The sequence below is a fragment of the Ictalurus furcatus genome, chromosome 10 (assembly GCF_023375685.1).
Source record: "Ictalurus furcatus strain D&B chromosome 10, Billie_1.0, whole genome shotgun sequence".
NCBI classification, from domain to species: Eukaryota; Metazoa; Chordata; class Actinopteri; order Siluriformes; family Ictaluridae; genus Ictalurus; species Ictalurus furcatus.
In genome coordinates this window covers 28717561-28735018 of record NC_071264.1, presented here as the reverse complement: position 1 = coordinate 28735018, position 17458 = coordinate 28717561, and the positions used below count along the sequence as shown (strand labels likewise).

Genomic DNA, 17458 nt, shown 5'->3' with positions numbered 1-17458 from the left:
AATATTGCATGGCTTTATATATATATATATATATTTTTCTCGAGCCAGTGTTTTAATTGGCGCTAGGCTGTCCTTAACGTTAAGGAACATGCTTTCTCACTGAGCAAGTCGACATTGCCCCACAGCGTCTGCGCATTTAACGCTGTGTGTTGTGCGTGAGATAAATCCTGAACTATCAGTACCCTGGTTAAGTATCTGCATCCATTTTGTTTTCACACAATGTAGGTTGGGGATTCATTTCTTTTTCCCCGACAATTCATATTTTTATGTTTCTGTTGCTTTTTCCAGGGAGTCCAAACATTTTTATTTGTTTTTTTCCCCTCAGTTATTCGCTCGAGGTACGCTTGATGCTACGTAGGTTGTCATTAAGTGAACTTTTGCTTGATGAAAAAGCTCTTGTTGCTGTTTTAGTCTACACAACCTGGCCTTGTTCGGTTTTATGGCTCGGTAAGGTTTAAAAGTTTGGTTTCCGAATATCTTTTTAAGAAAGCTGGCTTCTTACTTTCACTAGGAAGCCGCTTCAAACTTTTCCGCACACTTGGGAAAGGGTTTGGCCTTGTCACTTGTCCATCTTGTCCATGGATGCATGGATCCATTCCATGCATCCATCTTTACTTCTGAGAGACTCTGCCTAAGAGTCCTAAAAGAGACTCTAAGATACTCTTTTTTTTATACCCAGTTATGTTACTGACCCGTTGCCAGTGAACCTAATTAGTTGCAAAATGTTCCTCCAGCTGTTTCTTTTTAGTAACATTTACCGTTCCAGCTTTCGCCGCCCCCCGTCCCAACTTTTTTGAGACGTGTTACGGCCATCCAATTCAAAATTACCTTTTTTTTTTCCCCCTTCTTCTTAAAACAGTGCATTTACTCAGCTTAAACATTTGTTTTCAATGTTCTATTGTGAATAACACACGGGTTTATGAGATTTGCAAATCATTGCATTCTGTTTTCTATTTACATTTATTTTACACAGCGTTTAAACGTTTTTGGAATTGGGGTTGTATAGACTTATTCCTCGCTGTACTTGACGAAGGTTTCCGAAGCCACTTTGGCGCTTCTGGTCGTATCATTTGAGCTCGGATGTTCTTCCTCTTGCTTTACTGATAACCAAAGACGACACTTTTAGCCATGAAGAATGATGTAGCTAGCATACAGTAATTTACGTTTAACTCTCGCACGCTACGAAATGCTGTCTCGTGACATGAACCGTGAGGAAATTCAGTCAACGTCGATCACTTTTTACTCATGAGGTTACGGTAAAATGCTACCGTGTTAATGGTCTTTAATTAATTACGTTATTACTTGTAAAAACGTACCGTATATTGCTAAAATCTATATCTAGCAAAGTCTCACGAACCCGCTGCAACGCCACCGTGAGCCACTAGTTGGGGAAACCCTGTTATTAATCGATGTTGTTAAAAACAAACATTGACATGGTGACGTTTTCTATAACGAGATGTTTGTGTAACGTTTCTGGAAGGAGTCTCCAGTGTCAGCGCTTTGTAACAGTCAGAGGTAAAGCTGTAACTTTTAAGTTTTCTGACATGTTCAGGACCGAAAAGTTTGCACTACTTCTTCTTGCGGTTTCTCAGTAATATTAATTCCAGGAGAGAGAGAAAAAAAGAGCGGCTGGTGATGGATCGACTGCTTATTGCTGCTATAACATAAGTGAGAGCAGGAACTAACTTGTTTTGTGATGGTCTGCAGCATTAAATGGAACTGTAAATGGATAAACAGTGCGACCCTGAGAGGAGGAAGAACTAAATTCAGGACAGGTACTTGCTTATAGTACGTCTCTCTCTGTAAGAGAAATAACGGCATGTTTTTTTTTTTGCATCCAACAGGTGACGATCTAACTTAAACCAGCCCTTTTTAAGCTGAAACGCAAACCTGGTTCCTGTTTCATGCATCATTTGCTACCTGTAAACAGTTCATGTAAGGCATTTAAAGACGATTCAAAAGCGAACTCAAACCAAAGTTAAGACCAGCTAATGGATGAGTGCGTCTGTGTGGGGTTTTTTTTTCTTCTCTGCAGCTCTGATTCAGGCTGTGTATCAGATAAAGCATCTCTTTATGTTGCCCACAGCTTTAAAAAACCTGTGGAGACCCCTTCACTTAGATTGACTTTAATCTTTGAGCCTTTTTCCTTGTCACCTGAAAGTGTGTGCTGCCTGACATGATAATGATGTGAACCTGTCCAGGGTATTAGAGTTAAGCTGACTGATTAGACTCTACATCGATTAGCCTATCACTCATTGCTGGCCACACCGGGGGGGACGTGAGGGGGGCAAGCCGCATAACACAACACCACAAATATTTCTTATACACTTTAGGAAACAGGGGCACTGGACTGCATCAAAATATGTGGGATAAATTTCTTTAATTTGCATTATTCATGTAGCCTTATGACTGCGCAGTAATTACACATGCAAAACCTTAGTCAAAGTGTAGAGTTTTACGTCTATAAATAATTGTCATTCATTTTTAGCCATTATAACATAAACAATTTTAAAAAAATATATGTTTAATGCCGTAGAATTAAATTCTGGATTCTGATTGGTCAGAAGGTGTTGAATCCGTTGTCCATAACAGCGGCTCTGACAGTAGTGCAGCTGCGAATCACAGGTTTATATTAACACGCCGATATGCTATCGTTTCTATAGTAACCGTAAAACAGTCATTCACAGGAACTCATGACGGGCGCTGCAAATAATCTGAAACCGCTAATAAACAGATTTTAAAAACGTATAATCACTGATATGGTGAAGTTTTTCAACATGGGAAAGACTTCAGGACGTTCTAACCGCATTAGGTTAGTTGGAGTTAATCCCCATTTGCTGTTCTAATAAGCTCCACTCTTCTGGGAAGGCTTTCTACTAGATTTTGGGGCGTGGCTGTGAGGATCTGTGTCCATTCAGCGACAAGAGTATTAGTGAGATCAGGCGCTCATGTCCGGCGAGGAGGACTGGGGCACAGTTGGCGTTCCAGTTCATCGCAAAGGTGTTCAGTGGCTATAAAAGACTATACAATTGTGTGCTTCTAACTTTATGGTAACGGTTTGGGGGGGGGGAGAACCACGTATTAGTGCGATTGTCAGGTGTAATGTACAGGTAAGTACAAAACTATCTGAATGGGAAGCTTGTAGTTTAACAAACCAGCGTCAGTATGCACTGACGTCTAAAATTAAACAAGTAGGTAACTTAAGCTTAAAAGTATTACAGACAATAATAATATTAATAGAGGAGGTAAAACGATCATAACTGCGATTACGCGATCGTCCAGCTATATTACATACAACTCTTGGAAAGTTGAAATGAAAAATAAGCACCGTAAGTGTAATATTCTGTCTGCGATGTCCTTCAGTGTGCATTATGATTTAGTCTTTTTTTTATGACGGATTTGAAAATGAAATGAACATCTTTTTTGTTTGTGCATGTCCCATACTGCCGATCGGAATTCTTTCCTGTCGGATTATAACAGCCATGGACCTCGTCAAGGTTTTCTGCTCTAAGCGGTCGCTGAACAACAGCAATCGACTTTTGTTCTCCCTGCGCTTCTGATTCTTCGTATTCTGCTCCTGAGAGTCTTCAGTTAAAAGTCCACATTCCTAATGAAAAACAGCAGAGCCTTGCAAATGGACTGCTTTATACTTCAACGCTATTATTGTTCTTGGCACGGAGAGAAATATGCACATAAATCGACAATATTCCAGATGTCTCACAACCGCATCAGCTGTATATCTTTTAGTGACCTTTTGAGTCGACAGCCTCAAAGGAAAGGTTAGCGGTCCACTGTGTGGAACGCGTGCTGGACCTGAGGCTGCATTCCCCCTCCTTTAATACACACTCCACTTGTGTGTGTGTGTGTGTGTGTAAGTAAGAGAGAGAAAAGAGAGCAGTCTGGTAAAGGTTAGGACCCTAGCCTTGTCTGAACAGTCTGAGGCCTTTAATCCAGGAACAAAGTAATTAAGGTCCAACGCTGGAGAAAAGGCCAATTAAAGTGAACTGGAGGCCCACGTCTGGAAAATGAGCACGTTTGCTGCAGAAAGCGAGGCCTTTTATCAGGCCGGTGGGATCTTTTTGCGCGGGTGCTCAGGGAATCGTTAGGCCTGCCAGCCATGAGTATGTATTATTCAACCAAGAGTTCTTTATTTCAGTTGTAAAACCACTACATACTTAACACCCAGGGCCAAGCAGCATTCTGGTGAATGATGTACAAAGAGCTACACTGTACGGCCAGAAGTAAGTGGACGCCTGAATGTCACGTCCATATGTACATATGTCCATATGAACACGGATTTAGTCCCCCTTCACTGTTATAGTAAGCTCCACTCTTCTTGGAAGGCTTTCCACTAGATGTTGGAGCGTGGCTGTGGGGATTTGTGTTCGTTTAGCCACAAGAGCATAAGTGAGCTCAGGTACTGATGTCAAGTGTGGAGGTCTGGCGCATAGTCAGCTTTCCAGTTCATCATAAAGGTTGATGTCATGGCTCTGTGCTGGACACTCCAGTTCGTCTAATCCAACCTTGGCAAACCATGTCTTCATGGAGCTCGCTTTGTGCACAGGGGCATTGTCATGCTGGAGCAGCTTTGGGCTTCGTAGTGAAGGGAAATGGTGAAGCTCCAGCATACAAAGACATTCTATAGAATTCTGCGCTTCCAGCTTTGTGACAATAGTTTTGGGACGAACCACATCTGGGAGAGATAGTCAGGTATCTGCAAACATTTGGCCGTTTAGTCTACCTCTGGAATAGCCTTGCATTTATCACCATAGAGAAATCGATACATATTTTCCATAATGATCATCTTGAAATAAATGGGAAATGTGGCTCTTTTTTTCATATTCTCGTGCTATATATCAGTACGGTTGCGTTTTCAATGCGAAGCTACTGTAGGCATCTTTGCAGAGAGGTCCACTCACTCAAGCTAAGCGAAGACCGCGTCGAGTTAGAAGGTTCTGGACACGAGCCTGTTCTGATGACTACACCAAGCCAACTTCAAGTCAGCCAGTTATATCAGATTATGTTTCCTTAACCTCTGACCATCTAATTAATCTACTCGCCCAACTTTTCGTTTCTAGCCAAGCGTTCAGCATCCTGATTTTTCAGCGCCAGCTGTTGTCCATGTGGACACACACTTCTGGCCTGCGATCGCTCCTGCTGCACTTAAACCAGGTCATTAGAGCGAGATTTGCCCGCACATCTGTTAAGCATGCACAAAAAGAAAAAAACCTCACTTCACTTACCAGCCATGGGCATCTGCATGTTATTTTCTGCCCTCTGCAGGCTAATTGGAGTAATGAATGCACTGTAAGATCTTGTCTTATGTGGAGGAGGATGATGATGATGATGATGCTGGGAAATGTCTTTGCTGGGAGAATTGTTGGCAGGATGTTGTTAAGTATTGCACCAAAATATGAAGCATTTAATTTAAAAAACACAATAAATAGAACATTTTTGGTATTTTAAGGATGTTTCAAGCCAAACATTGTGGCCAAGAATTTCATATTATAATTCTGAAGGTTATTTAAGGACCTTCTTTGGATGCTCTCAGAAGATGACCTTTTCCAGAACTCTTCAGTCTATATAAATGAAGGTAACATTTTTGTAGTTTAATATTTTCACAGTTTTTTTTTCTCTCACTCTCTCTCTCTCTCTCTCTCGCTCTCTCTCTTTTCATCCCTTATTCCAGAGTTACTGGACAGTTGACGATTTTTCCATTTTTTCCAATCTTGTTTCCTACTGTAGCCTCAGATTCCTGGAAGTCGATGTGGCGTCACTCTCGTAGCCCTTCCGCCTCAAGGCTGTGCATTCTGACATGCTTTTCTGCTCACCACGCTTGTAAAGAGTGAGGATTTTGAGTTACTCTAGGCTCCCTGTCCGCTCGAGCCAGTCTGGCCATGCTGGATGTTTTTTTTTTTTTTTTGTGCACCGTTCTGTATATATTCTAGCGACCGTTTGTGTGTGAAAATCCCAGAAGATCAGCATCTTCTGAAATACTCACACTGGCACAGCAGTCACGGAGATCACATCGTCTCCCCATTCCGACGTTTGACGTGAACGTTAAGCAAGGCTCTTGACCCGTATGTATATCTAAGATCGGCCGATTGGATAATCGCATGCATGAGCAGGTGTTACAGATGTTCATATTAAGCGGTTGGTGACCCGTACAGTCTTTCTCCTCTTTTCCTACACACTCGGGCCAGAACCTGTATTTGGAAATCAAGAACCGGGGAGATGGTCTGCGAACAAGCCTGCTCGTCTCTGCTAAGCAGCGACGCGGCTGTGTTATCGACTGTAAAACATGCTCAAGCTCCGAGACTCTAATTCGTGTCTAATCAGTATTTTGTGGAGGTGGTTTTATAGATGCCTTGCCCCGCCCCCCCGCATGGGCCAGATTGAATGCAGTGATATAATTATTGTTGTTGTGGGATATGTCAATCAAGCACTGAAATATAATTCACAATTCTGAGGTTAGAGTTGTAAGGCTAGCAAAACAGTGTACTGCCGAGTTCCTAACTGACGATGCTAGCTGGTTAAGTGGATTATGTCAAACAAATGAGTATACATTTCTGGAGAGAGGATGACTGTGTGGCTATAATCCCTTTCCTCTGTTTAAAAAACAAACAGAGTTTCTGACATGACTGAGTTTTGCGCTAGCAGGAGCGTTATATGATGGGCGCTACTTAGTGCAATGAGGTGTTTTGTGGGGTTTTTGTTCCTTATTCAATAAGGAGCTGTTGTTTTTTTTTTTTTTTCTTTTTCATCTTCTAGTTGTCGAATCGCTTGTCCCAGGCTGCTGACTTGCCACAACTGCAATTGTACCAGAAGTGATGCTCATACCCACGTTATGTTATTTATCGCGATTACATCCTATCTTTCACCCTTAGTCGTAATCATTCTTATTAAATAGCATTTCATATATATATATATATATATATATATATATATATATATATATATATATATATATATATATATATATATATTATTCCATAAGCCATTTCTATTATATAACCGTTCCTGCCGTGTTCATTTTCCTCTCATCCCACAGCTTTAATTCTCTACGTGTATATTTCACTCCTTGATCTCAGTCTCGTCTCTTTCTATCGGCGTTTCTCTTCCGCATACCATTTCTTTGAGCAGACAGTGAGCCAGTAGTGTCCTTTTGAAAAGGTAATGACGCTGGTGTGTTGATATTATGGATGCGTGCGGCGCAGTGTAATGACCCAGCTCTTTATTGCCTGCCGCATACTAATCCCAGAGCTGGAGGAGTGAAATGACACCTGCAGGGTGGTGTGTGTGTGTGTGTGTGTGTGTGTGCGCACACACACACATGTGCACAAGCAGCACACCCACATGAAATGAACAGCACCATTAAAAATGATCAAAGAAATTACTGCACTGTGCTGCAACTGCAACGAGCCACTCTCCTATGTGTGGCTAAGTGCAGAGACTACTCTCCATACTGACACGCGTACGCACCGACACGAATACCAATCACAGTTTTACCTGAAATATACATGTTGTCTCAGAGATCCGCTGCGTACATATGTTTCGCTTAAAATTAGCCCGAGGCGTTTCGAGCAGCGCAGGAAACAACGCTCGTGCTTACTCTATAAATTACCGTCAGTATTATGCCATGCTGCCATGCTCGTCAATTATTTACGGATCTGTACCGGTAGTATTCGACAACCACGATCAAATATTGATGCGTCATTAAATTAAAGCGTTAACAGTGTTTTCAGTGGGGCACAAATACAAAATTGGCATTTTTAGGATTTTTATTTATTTATTTTCGCAAACGTCGACGAGATTTGCTTAAACCAGATCTCTCCCTCTTCTCGAGCCGGCGTTTCCGTTTTGTTGAGCGTGTAAACGAGATGTCCGCTCTCCAATGCGCGCTTATTTATTCATTTATTTTATTTTATTAATTGTGTTTTTTTTTTTTTTTTTAAAGAAACGTCATTTGCCCTAGGCCAAGCCGAGCCGAGCCGAGCGGGACGTAAAATACAATTTCACCTCGTCCACAGCCTGCAGTAAAGCCTCGCTCTCTCACGCTCTCTCTCTCTCTCTCTCTCTCTCTCTCTCTCTCTCTCTCTCTCTCTCTCTCTCTCTCGCTCTCTGTCTCTCTCTCGCTCTCGCTCTCGCTCTCTCTCGCTCGCTTTCATGTTAAATGACCAGTCTGGAAAGGCAAAGTGCTCCCACATATAGCAAAAAATAGATTCTGAAGGTTGAATAAGTTCTGAGTGAGAAAGAAAACTGCTCGGAGGAGGAGGTGGCTGCATCCGAGATGAGATTGTTTTTGTATTCTAATTATTTTCACAAATGTCATTATGCATTTTTGTTTATTTATTTATTTTTTTAAACAGTTTTGTACATTTCTTCATTTTTTTTTTTTTTCTGCTCAGCACCAGAGGCGAAAGATCTCCGGGAGCCATTTTAGTACAAGAATCCTCCTCCCTTTTGTGTGTCGCTGGTCTGAGCGAGCAAGTACTTGCGTGGTAGGATTGGTAATTGCTGCAGGTTTTTATTAGTGATATGCGAGTGATGTACGCACGCAGAGGTAGCCTCATGTTTATTCATGATTTCAGAGGCGATGCTTTAACTAAGGGTCTTGTTTCGTTTTTAAGGAAATCAGGCTTTAACGGTGCAAGGATGGGGCTTCTACCTTTCCTCTCTCCCTCTCTCTCTCTCTCTCTCTCTCTCTCTCTCTCTTATATATAGCTCTCTCCTTCAGTGTTACCTTCGTCAGGCTTTACTGAAGGGAGGGGTGGATCCGATGTAGTTATTTGCTCATTAAGCTCCTGGTTAGTTCTCTTTTATCATAATTTTTCCTCTTTTCAACACTTAATCTTTAATTTACTCAAGCTCTTACGGGGCTAGCTGGCGCATACAAGTGCACATAGCTCCTTTAAGAAATGTCTTCAGTGTGTGGCACAAACAGCACGCAGTCATCTCAGTGTACTTCATACAAACCACACGAGGAAATAATAAGGGGTGCGTAGACGACGGTGTGCATCCTGTTCTGTGCTTGAGCATGAAGAGTCATGAAGCTGTAGCGCCACCTGTCCTTACTACCATCTCATAGTAAGCTTCACACTCGTCCACACATCCAACTGGACAGACACGAACACAACCAGACACCGGACCGGATTGTCGCTCCCTCACTCCCTCCCTCAGCGTTTCCCATTCATATTCGATTTTCTGGAGCCATGAGATATTAAATGAGAGCTTCCTTTTCCCCTGTTCATCAGCCCGCAGTGGCGCATGAGAAAAAGGGAACGGCCCCGTCTTTGTGCTTAACATATGTAATGCCATACTAATCAGCCGACGCTGCGGCGCACAGTGGCCCCACGTTCATCCCGATATGATAAATAATGCAAATGTGGGCAGCGGCGGCAAATGCCAGAGCAGGCACGTGGACGTGGAGAGAGCTGATTGTTGTGCTGTCAGGCAGATTTGCATGAAAAAGGGCGGCCTAATTGCGACACTTAGCTGCGGCATCCTGATAATACGGAACAGGATGGCGCTCCTCTATAACGCAAATCCAGACCGGAGCAATTTACCCAGTGGATTTCTTCTTTATTGGAGAGGTGGTATAGACTAGAGACCATGTATTTTTGTTATGAGCGATTCGCCGGCATCTTGTCTGCCCGTGTAGATCACGTCACCGTGATCAGCCGTTCATTCCAAGCAGCACATAAATTTCAGCCTCTCCTTCAGTTCTCGCTACAGAAATGAACTGCAAAAGAGTGGTTCCAGGGTAAGGGCAGTGTGCGTGTGTGTGCGTGCGTGTGTGTGTGTGTGTGTGGGGTTATTTGATGTTTGGATGGAATAGGGTGTGGAGCATTGGCTGCCGTAGGCGAGCCTGCCTTCCTTTTCTTCCTTTAATAATAAATGATGGATGTTTCAAATTAGAAAACAATGCAGCGAGAATCCAATTTAGTCTTCTGAGGGAGTATAAATAAATAAATAAATAAATAAATAAATAAAAACCCTCCAGTAGAGTTGTGTATCACCATGCCCCTCTTTTGCTCTAATGCTCACACAGGGCCTAGCGCTTATGATTTAATGCGGCTTGTGAAAATGGCGCCATTATGTACACTATTAACAAATCAAGTGCTGTTCCGCTGAAGAGTGAAGCGCTGGCACTTAGGGGTTGGTGGGTGGCCTTCTGTCTCCTGACACTGATTTATGGGCCCTGTTTCTAATCAAGGCAAGGGCAGAACTCAAGATGGGGATTAGCACAATGCTCAGTGGCGTGGCAAAGCGGGGGCAAGAGCACACTCAGGGGTGGCACTACTTAATTATAGTTGAGTGGAAAAAAGTTTGCATCTCGTTACTTTGAAATGATGAAACCAGGACATTTAATGCGATTTCAGTTTAACTGTTAAAAATGGTCAAAAAGTGTATGTAAAGATATTGGTAACTGAGATTATATATACACACAGTGTCCTCCACTAATATTGGCACCCTTGGTAAATATGAGCAAAGGAGGCTGTGAAAAACCTTATTTTAGTCTTTATTCTTTAACCTTTTGATCTTTCAAACGATTGCAAACAAAACACAGGTTTATCCCAAAAAATGTTTGTTAAATATAGGTGTGCACCCTTTTAGTCAATGCCTCCCTTTGCCAAGATAACAGCTGAGTCTTCTCCTATAATGCCTGATGAGGTTGGAGAATACACGGCGAGGGATCTGAGACCGTTCCTCCATACAGAATCTCTCCAGATCCGACAAATTTCCAGGTCCACACTGGTGGACTCTCCTCTTCAGTTCTATGGGGTTCAGGTCAGGGGACTGGGATGGTCATGGCAGGACCTTGATTTTGTGGTCAGTAAACCATTTTTGTGTTGATTTTGATGTATGTTTTGGATCATCGTCCTGCTGGAAGATCCGACCACGGCCCATTTGAATCTTTCTGTCAGAGGCGCAGTCAGGTTTTCATTTAATATCTGTTGATATTTGATCAGAGTCCATGATGCCATGTATCCTAACAAAATGTCCAGGTCCTCTGGCAGAAAAACAGCCCCAAAACATTAAAGATCCACCTCCATATTTAACCGTGGGCATGAGGAACTTCTCCACATGGCTACCTCTCTGTGTGCACCAAAACCACCTCTGGTGTTTATTACCAAAAAGCTCTATTTTGTTTTCATCTGACCATAGAACCCGATCCCATTTGAAGTTCCAGTAGTGTCTGGCACACTGAAGACGCTCGAGTTTGTTTTTGGATGAGAGTAGAGGCTTTTTTTCTTGAAACCCTTCCAAATAACTTGTGGCGATGTAGGTGACTTCAGATTGTAGTTTTGGAGACTTTCTGACCCCAAGACGAAAATTCAGCAAATGTTTTGGCCACTCGAACCGTCCTCTTCACAGTGCGTTGAGACGATATAGACACACGTCCAATTCCAGGTCGATTCATAACATTTCCAGTTGACTGGAACTTCTTGATTATTGCCCTGATGGTGGAAACGGGCATTTTCAATGCTTGTGCTATTTTCTTATAGACACTTCCCATATTGTGAAGCTCAACAACCTTTTGCCGCACATCACAGCTATATTCCTCGGTCTTACTCATTATTACGGCTGACTAAGGGAATTTGGCCTGTGTGTTACCTCATATTTATACCCCTGTGAAACAGGAAGTCAAGGTTGAACAATTTCCTGTTCCTAGTCACTCAGCTGTACTAAAAAAAAAAGGTAAAATATCAATAGGAATATACTTCAAATATATTTATCTCACATGAATTCAAAGGGGTGCCAATAATTGTTGCACACATATATTTAAATTTTTTATTATTTATTATTATTATTATTTTGATAAACCTGTGTTTTGTTTGCAATTGTTTGATATCCATGAGTACAGAGTATTTTTGTGATTTTTTTTTTTTTTTTTTAACAAAAGATCAAAAGGTTAAACAATAACGACAACGCCGCCTTTGCTCCTATTTACCAAGGAGGGAACTGTGTATATATATGTATGTATGTATATGTGTGTGTGTGTGTACACAGTACTGTGCAAAAGTCTTAGGCACATGCAAAGAAATGCTGTACAGCAAAGATGTCTTCAAAAATAATTAAAATGAAATGTTTCTCCATTTAAAATAAATACTATTAAGAGAAGTAAACGGTAATAATATTTGGTGTGACAACCAAACAGTAGTCTCTGGTACAATTTGTACAGTTTTATAAGAAATGAGCTGTAAGTTTTATTGAGCATGTTGCAGAACCAGCCACGGTTCTTCTGGAGACTTTGACTTTTGCGCTCACTTCTTATTTTTGCATCAAAATCCGCCGGCATTCGTTCTGTTTTTTGTCTGAAAAATGTCTCATCGCTTAGTACGCTGCTTTCTTTACTGACACACAAACATTTTTCTGTAACGTTTAATTTTTCGCTGGAAAACTAATGTTTGGAAATCTAAAATATTTTATTACTGACTCGATTTATATATATATATATATATATATATATATATATATATATATATATATATATATATATATATACACACACACACACACACATGCTTCAAAAAACGTTCTTGTTCAGTCTACATCTCATGCCATTATAAAAGATGTTCCCATTGATTGGGAAGATTTCATGCAGCAAGCAGCGATCATGGTGAAGGTGAAGGAGCTTTGTAAAGTTGTCAAAGAGAACAATATTAAACACTCGAATGGGTAAAAAAAAGCTACCAATACCTTAAACATCCCTCTCAGGACAATTACTTAGATAATATGCAGGTGGAAAGTTCATGGAATTACAATTAATCGTTCTCGAATAAGTGCACCACTCAAGGTTTGACAACTCACTCCCAGACTAACAATAAGGAATTTAAGAGAGAAGCCAGCAGTCACTCAAAAAAAAATAAAAAATAAAAAGACTTGCAGGATGACCTGAAAGCAGCAGGAAGTGCAGTTAGTTCATGTAAAACTTCTGCTGCCAAGAGAGAAGCATGTCTAAAAGCATTTAGACGAATCAGAACTCTTTGGTAACAGTATACTCTAGTCCAGAGGTTCTCAACCTTTTGTAACTAAAGCCCCCCCCCCCCCCCCCGTCCTCCCCTCATCCTGAAGATAATTGACTGATGTATGCAGAAGGGCAGAATTTACAGTTTAGCTGTAGACGTTTTTCTGCTTTTTCAGCAACGCAAATAAAATTCACCTAGCGTTAAGGCCAATTCACTGAAGGGGAAAGGACACGAGATGGAAAAGATGCACATTATTTAGAGCCCTATCCGGACAAGATTAAATTTACATTGGTCCTGGGGAAAGTTCCTATTTCCAGGTGCTACTCTGTAATTTTATTTAAGTCTGGTTAGGCTGTATCAGTGTTTTTCCCTATCTATCTTGGAGACAATTACAGACCGAATTACTTGCTGGTTTTTTTTTTGTTTTGTTTGTTTGGGTTTTTTTTTTATTTTTACAAAGTGAGCACCAATCTGATCATTTTAGTCTAGTCCGGATACACATCTGTGATTTTTTATGCAGATGTTGCCTCGCGGTGGAAAAAAAGGTGTTTGACTGCTGGTGCTTGCCGTATTTAGTCTCGTAGTGTGCATCAGTGACCCTCCCCCGGATGCTTAAACACTTCCTGAATTATAGGCTTTTTAACACGTTGGGATTATGAACAGCGTTTTCATACGGTTGCTGGAACCTTGGTTCGCCCCAAACTAAGATAAAAGCCAGAGTCTCTTCTCTACTCCAGCACGTGTATGATCACTTGGCAGACCGCGTACACGTACTCATGTTCGACGTGAATGCGTGTTGTGATGATGTCACATGATGTGTCTTGGCCCAAATCTGCGGTAATTTTGAGAAATTCCAAGCTCCTCCGAATATCGAGGGGTCCGCTTGATTTTGAGTTCACGTCTGTGATCGTAAAATCGCAGATTCCTGGAGGTACTGGCTTGGACGCCATGTTGTGAATGGAGAGCGATCATATGACCACGTGACACAAACATCCGGGTTCATAGAGAATGCAACCCGCTAGAAACTCGTGTCTCCTATGGTCACTTATAAACTAATCCAATCCGAATAGGGCTCAGGAACACTTAGAGCTGTGAATTATGGGCTTGTGAGCCAATAAAAAAACAAAATGGCATTGTTTTGCATTTCCTTGTCAATAAATTGGTCGTTCAGTAATAAAAGTGTATTTTATATTTTCTTTCAGTATTATATACCATATAGGCCCTACATCTGAATTTTTATTTTTTTTTGCGTTCCTTTCAAGTCCTTTCATTTTATTAAACTCGGCTCAACCACACTCAAGCCATCCAGGACAGCCAGGAACCGTGGGGTGACTTTTGATGACTGCTTCACCTTTACAGACCACGTTTCAACAACTGCACAGTCCTGTAAGTTCATTCTGTATAACATCGAGAAAATCAGACCCTATCTCACCGAAACCGAAAATCTTTCACACCGAACAGGCTACACAGCTACTAGTCCAGGTTCTTGTCATATCAAAACTGGACTGCTGCGACGCGCTACTCTCGGGTCTCCCAGACAGCTCCGTCAAACCCCTTCAGGTGATTCAGAATGCTGCAGCGTGCCTCGTCTTCAACCAGCCCAAAAGAACCCATGTCACACCCCTCTTCATCTCCCTCCGCTGGCTTCCTGTAGCCGCCCGCTTCAAATTCAAGGCCTTGATGCTCACGTACAAGACCTTATCTGGAACAGCGCCCTCTACCTCAACACTCTCCTGAAGGTTTACGTTCCCTCACGCAATCTGCGATCGATTAACGACCGACGCTAAGTAGTGCCTACTCAGCGTGGCGCAAGGTCCCTTTCCAGAACCTTCACACTAACTGTCCCTCAGTGGTGGAATGATCTTCCAACCTCAATCCGGACCTCAGAATCCGTCACCATCTTCAAAAAACAGCTAAAGACCCACCTCTTCCGTGAACACCTAACTAACCCCTAAAACACCAACCCCACGTTATCCTTTACCTCTACTCCGCGCACTTTCCTGTTCTAGAACTCAATAGAAAGATCTCGTATGGTAGCACTACTTGTATTGTTCTCCGCTTGATATAATATCGCTTTGCTTGTTTGCTCTATACACAGTTATATAAAGTAATGTATTAGTACGTACTTTATACACAGTCGTGTGAAGTAAGCGTATTCGCACAGCCGGTCGCTTATAAATCCAAACATTTCTGCAGTTACGTATCAGTTCAGTGTATGTTTTGTTATATATGTCGTAATCATGGACAGTTGCTCTATCCACAGATGTACCTTAGGGGATTTTCTGGGTAAAAAATAAATAAATCTTCTATCTGCAGTGTGAGCAGAATTTGCAGCTCGCTATATGGTTCATTAAGTCTTTAAAACAAAAATAGACCACCTGGAAATGTGACGAGAGGTCAGAGTGGTTGGCAGGACACTCTGTGAAACCTGCGACTGTTTGTGGGTTTGATCATGCATCTTGTAGCCTGTAAAGCGATTCAGATGACTTTGGTCTCTTTTTTTTGTTTCCCCCCCCCCTTAGTCCACAGAAAGTAACGATGTGTATCTTTTCATTTCTCCATCTACATCGTTTCCCCCACTCTTTAGCTTCATCATTTCAGCACTCTCTATAACCGTTTCTCTTTCTTTCCCCTTAACCTCCACCCTTCCTCCTGCCATTCTCCTCATTCACAGTAGTATTCCAGCGTATTCTCTTGCCCTATCGTCCCGCCGCAGTCCTGCGGTCTAATGAAGCCAGCATGACCGGCGAACCCGAGCCAGGATGAAATCTGGCTTTTCGCTCTCGCTACAGTTTGCCCTGTATTAAAAAATAAAAACGGAGGGAAAAAATACGGGCATTCCTTTTTAATGAAGCGTTTCCTCAGAGCCAGGACGCGCAAAAAAAAAAGAGAGCCAACTCATAAAAACTCAGAAAAAGAAAAGATTCATGAGCTGTAAAAGGCAACATTTCCACTTTTCTGTTCTTGTTGCGATTACACGTCGCATCCCTGCTGAAAACAATGTTAATTACTGTAGCCAAACTAGACGGGGAAAAGTTTACTCATCTCCCTCCGGTGCTCAGCGATGTCCATATGTCCATAATCTCTAAACCATGGAAGTAATCATATTTTTCCTCCTTTCTTGCTTTTTTATTTCTCCCCTAAGGAACGTTTAAGAGAGGCGAAGCCGTCTGCTGATTTACATCTGCTCCAGAATTCTTTAACCTGAGGTAAGATAGCGGCTCCGAGTCCGCCAAACAAATCTCCACAACAGAGACACCTTTCACAGGTTTATTATCTCACTTAATCATGACATTGACGTCTTCTTATAAAAAGGCCACGATAGCTTCTATAATACTGACGAGAAATTCCCACGTAAGCAGACAAAGCAGCCATGCAGAAATAACCCTATCCTTCTCATACGCTTGTATTCACTACAGGCTTTAAAAAAAAAAAAAAATTCAGTTTTTAATTTTCTTTGAACAAGAAGAGGCTTTCATATCCAAGGCCACAGCTACGTGGATTTACCATGGATCTAACAGCTCTCTGTTTCTCCCTCTCCGCCGCCTCCTTGTAGAATACAGCACGCCATTTTCGAACCTTGTCCGCTCTATAAAGATTTTGCTTGGAAAGAGTACAACTCTGCCGAGTACATGTTAGTTTTATTTACACCGAGGTTCAATTTGCGATTCGAGCCGGGGCTCAAGTAGGTCTCCTGCGTATTGTACTTAAGCAGCTACAGATGTTGGACCGCTGCGCCTGCGAGCTCACGTGCTGAAGCTTGGTCATCATGTTCGAACTGTATCAGGATCCCAGAAAGGAACCAAAAACATAAAACAAAAGAAACGTCCCGAGCCGGCGAAACGTCCTGTACGCCGGTACGGTGCGGACACGTGACGGTATCACGATACACACGTCCTGCGGCTCGTATTTATTCCCACGTGTCGTCCTGAAGGCCCGAGTCTGACTTTCTCTTGTCAAACCGACATCCTGATCTCATTTGGCTCATTTGGTGGGGTCGGCGCTTTTAGGCCGGGATCTCCTGACAGGACTGTAAATTTTGGAAGAACACGTCATTTAGAGTGGTGACAGGCAGCACTGGGGCAGCAAGCCCGGGCCTGTAGCTTTATTATATCAGTGCTGTGGATACCTGATGCATCACCACACTCCTCTGTGTGTGCACGTGTGTGTGGGTGTGTGTGAATACACACACGCTCGTCAAATAGTTCCGAGGAGATAAAGCAGATGATCTGGATTAGGGGTGTTACGGTTTGATACGATTTTCTTGGTATTTCACTTGGTCTAAAAATATCATGGTATTAATAGACTGTTTAAAAAAATAATAATGATCCACTGGTGTAAATGAAGGGAAATTATAATACATTTGTGTTATAGAAAAAAAAACAAACGGAATAAAAAGATCGAATCCCGTAATTGTCGTTCTTTTTTAAAATATCAAATCTCTTACTTTGTCAGTAGTTATCACGCCGTCGTTATAAGCCGTG

At 42.0% G+C, this 17458-nt stretch overlaps 1 protein-coding gene across 12 annotated transcripts in view; it reads left to right on the top strand.

Moving 5' to 3' along the window:
- Positions 1-17458, top strand: part of LOC128613895 (centrosome-associated protein CEP250) — a 178226-nt gene that overhangs the window by 15033 nt on the left and 145735 nt on the right. For all 12 annotated transcript variants that reach the window (XR_008386954.1, XR_008386956.1, XR_008386955.1 and 9 more), the window contains one exon: positions 16120-16183. The gene's annotated coding sequence lies outside the window, so the exon portion shown is untranslated. The remainder of the gene's footprint in view (positions 1-16119; positions 16184-17458) is intronic.